Here is a 4321-nt window from a genome sequence, read left to right as displayed (position 1 = left end):
CACCGAGAGACAATACTGCTGGAATGCATATCAATGGAAGCAAAGAACCAAGGAAATCTGCTTTTGTTGGTATCTGATAGGTTCTAGATCCAACAATTTCAAAGTAGGTTACGCCACAGAAGGCCACAATAACCGCTACAAAGATGAAAGAGAAGAAATTTTTAGTAAAAGGCTTGTCATAGAGAATGAACTACCAAACAAAAGGTTGAAAACCAGTCAAAAGGTTGTCATAGAGAATGAACTACCAAACAAAAGGTTGAAAATCAGAGTGGCTACTAGCGGGTATGTCATTCCATAGCTGTTGTATTCAACCAAATATTGCTGCAAAACTTTGGTCCATTCGTGTATATTCTCCCTAAATGGAGCACTGATCATGTGGGTTCTTAACATATGTATACATTTGACATAATATCCCGTCTATCAGCAGCACCTATAGCCGAGGGTCTATCAGAAACAATATCTCTACCTCCGTCCCTAGACCTCATTTGTGCGATTACACTGGGTATATGTTGCTGTTGTTGTTGCATCAATAGCAGCTACTGATGCTGAATTCTCTCATGCTGCTGCATTATGAATAAAACCTATCCTTCTTTTTCCATTTATCTTCATGCTCTACATAAAGCGCACAAAAATTATTGCAGTCATTGTTATCCTAGATTTCGTGCTCTTAATTACTTTAGGTGAATAAGGAAAAGAAATACGATTTTGTGAATTCAGGTTCGGATTTGAAACTCCACAAATGCAAAAAACCACTTGGTGATTCTTCATATCTATTCAATTTTTGTTGAACAAATGGTACATGTTCTATTGGAAAGGTAGCTATCCCGTGAAATCCATCAAGGTACATGCAAGTTGGTGTGGCGCCTTACTGTCACGACCCGAACCAGGGCCTGGCCGTGACGAGCATTTCAAACCATGGAGGTCCGAAACACCCCTATCTGTCTGGTAATCATGCACCTAATTCATATGATCAAAGTAATGCGGAAGAAACACAATAATTCGGAAACATGGTCATAAATATGAAAAGAAACAATAACGAGGAGATAAGTTTCCCTTAACATCAATTAACCTCTAAACAACTGTCTGCGAAAATCTCTAACAAATGACTGAGTCAAGTAACCGTATATAAACTGGGACAAGGCCCCCAGTAGACCCCAAAACTGAATATAAGATAAAAGGACTGCATGACATAAGACCTTCCGAAACATAGAAGGCTCACCACTTGTCTCTGAAACTCTGTCTGAATGATCTACTGATTCTCTTGACCCCTAAACTGGGCCTCTGAACCTGAGAGGTTGGAGCGGGGAGGGGTCCAGCACAAAAGTACTGGCACGCAGAGATATAAAAAAAAAACATAATATTTTTACAAAATATAGTTGAGAGCCATTATAAAGCAATTTTCGTATCAAATCATTTGAAAGCACATGGGTGTAATGCAATAGTTTTCTCAACAATCAATGAAATGCAACTGAACTAGGTGGAATACCCTACATAATTTACACCAACTGTCTAACCTCGGTTGCCGCCGAGATTAGAGTATAAGTGAGGGAGAGACACTCAAGACCACAAAGCATGGTGTCTTGACCCACTGGTACTGCCCAAGATCACTTAGCCCGGGATCCTACCTATAGTCCCAATTTGGGAATGACATGAAGTCAAGCACACAAGATCACTTACCTGGTACCAAAATTCCGTGTCAGCAAACACGTTTTCCAGCGATGAGCCCTTACTCTCAAACGCCTTCTTCGGGCATCCACCTTTCTCATGTAAAATCAATGCATTCAAATTTCATCTGATTCAATCACATATCATGTTCTGTAGGGTATCGTCATACCCGACTTACAAGTCCTCAATATCACTTCCACATATGCATAACCATGTAAAAACCAAGGTTCTTCATCATTTACAAGTGGTGAACAATATTTATTTCAAATTCATGCTCTCTTTTGTTGATCACAATATGATATGGGGTATCAAGACATTATCATGGAAATTTGAAAGAAATTTATCATTCATATTTATCAAACTTCCATGGAAAATCTCAAATCACATATGTATGATTTCAACCATTGAAGTATATAAGCAAATAATTCCCATGTCATAAAGAAAGATGGCTTAGAAATCATATTGAAAGCAAGTTATTAGCATTTGATTGAAATCCCCCATTTAAAAGCATGCATGTTCATAAAAACTACACCCATGAGATTTTAGGATAACCCCACGTACCTCTATTTCCAAGGATAATAGATGTTTCTTGAAGCTTGCAGATTGGTGATTTCCAATATGTAATTATCTTTGAAAACCTACGGTCGAATCTTGAACTATTTGGGTTTTTATTTTGAAACCCTAAGGAGAATATTTGAGCACTTTTGATGAATGAAAGTGTATTTTGGGGTCCTTGGAACTGAATTTCGTGTTTTAGGGTTAAGTAAGGGTGGAAAAGGACCACTTTGTCCCCACAACGGAGTGTTTAAGTCACTAGAGTTCTTTACATAGGCGCCGCCTAGGCTATTGCCTATGCTTTCCAGTGGCCATGGGCGATTGGTTAGGCGACGCATATCAATATGAAAGGCCATAACTTCTTACTCGGGTGTCGAATTTTAGCCAAATTGGTATCGTTGGAAAGCTAACTCGAATACCTATCATTTGACACATAGTAGGCTTTCTAATTCGACATATACAGAGAGTTATGGTCAATGGAAGTTGACACACTTTACAACGTCCACTAAAACTTAGTCGATCGAAATAGTTTCAACTCGTCCATGAGTTGAAGGACCTCTATGGTCTAAATTCAAGCTTGAATGGATTCATATGTTACACAAATAATTAACATGCCGTATTGGCATAGGATTTTATGGCTTCGGAATTATCAACGCATCGAAATCATGGTCTTTATTGTAGGCCGAAATACGGGGCGTTACATTATCCTCCCCCTTAGGATCATTCGTCCCCGAATGATGATGCGGGATACACACGGACACGATTTCAAGCATAATAAGGGACTAGGATAGATAAGATAGGAATAGTACCTTCTGTCTTATCCTCCATCGAAGCAAACAAATTGGGATATCTAATTCTCATGTCATCTTCCAACTCCCAAATGGCTTCTTAGACTTTTTGATTTCTCTACAGTACCTTTATTGAGGCTATCTCTTTCCTCCTCAACTTTCGAACTTGGCGATCTAAAATTTCAACGGGCTCTTCTTCGTAAGACAAGGAGTCTGTCACCTTGATACCCTCTACTGGCAATACCATAGAATGATCTCCAATGCATTTCTTCAATATAGATACATGGAATAACGGATGAACGGAACCCAAACTTGCAGGCAATTCTAGCTCATAAGCAATTGTACCAATCTTTCTCAGAATCTGATATGGCCCTACATAGCAAGGGCTCCATTTACCTCTTTTTCCAAACCGCATAACTCCTTTCATAGGAGAAACCTTGAGAAACACCCAATCACCAATTTAAAACTCTAGTTCCCTTCTACGAACATCGGCATAGGACTTCTGACGACTCTGAGCAGTCTTGAGTCGTTCTTTAATGATCTTCACTTTCTCCATCGCCTGATGAACAAGATCAGGCCCATACAACTGAGTCTCACCCACTTCATACCATCCTATCAGAGACCTACATCTCCTCCCATACAAAGCCTCATAAGGAGCCATCTTGATGCTGGCATGGTAACTATTATTGTAAGCGAATTCAACCAGTGGCAGGTGATATACCCAACTACCTTTGAAATCAATGACGCATGCCCTCAACATATCTTCGAGGGTCTGAATGGTATGCTCATCTTGCCCATCCGTCTGAGGGTGGAAAGCTGTGCTCAAATTCACTTGTGTACCTAAACCCTTCTGAAAGGATCTCCAAAACTGAGATGAAAACTGCGTACCTCTATCGAATATAATGGACACTGGTGCCCCATGTAATCGAACTATCTCCTCAATGTAAATCTTAGCATAAACCTCTCCCGAATATTTAGTCCTCATAGGCAAAAAGTGGGCTGACTTTGTCAACCAATCTACAATCACTCATATAGAATCATACTAGTTTCGGGATCTCGGAAGTCCTGTAATGAAGTCCATGTTTATCATCTCCTACTTCCATAAAGGCAGTGCTATCTCTTGGGAAGTACCACCTGGCCTCATGTGTTCTACCTTCACTTGTTGACAGTTCAAACAAATGGACACAAAATCAGCTATATCACGTTTCATGTTATTCCACCAATACAAGGTTTTCAGATCATGGTACATCTTAGTAGAGCCTGGGATGAACGACATACCTTGAAGTGTGCACCTCATTAAGGATTCTTTCCCA

This window comes from Capsicum annuum, chromosome 8, assembly GCF_002878395.1.
Source record: "Capsicum annuum cultivar UCD-10X-F1 chromosome 8, UCD10Xv1.1, whole genome shotgun sequence".
Lineage (NCBI taxonomy): Eukaryota > Viridiplantae > Streptophyta > Magnoliopsida > Solanales > Solanaceae > Capsicum > Capsicum annuum.
The sequence above is the reverse complement of the archived record's forward strand: the minus strand, read 5'-3'. Positions refer to the sequence as shown.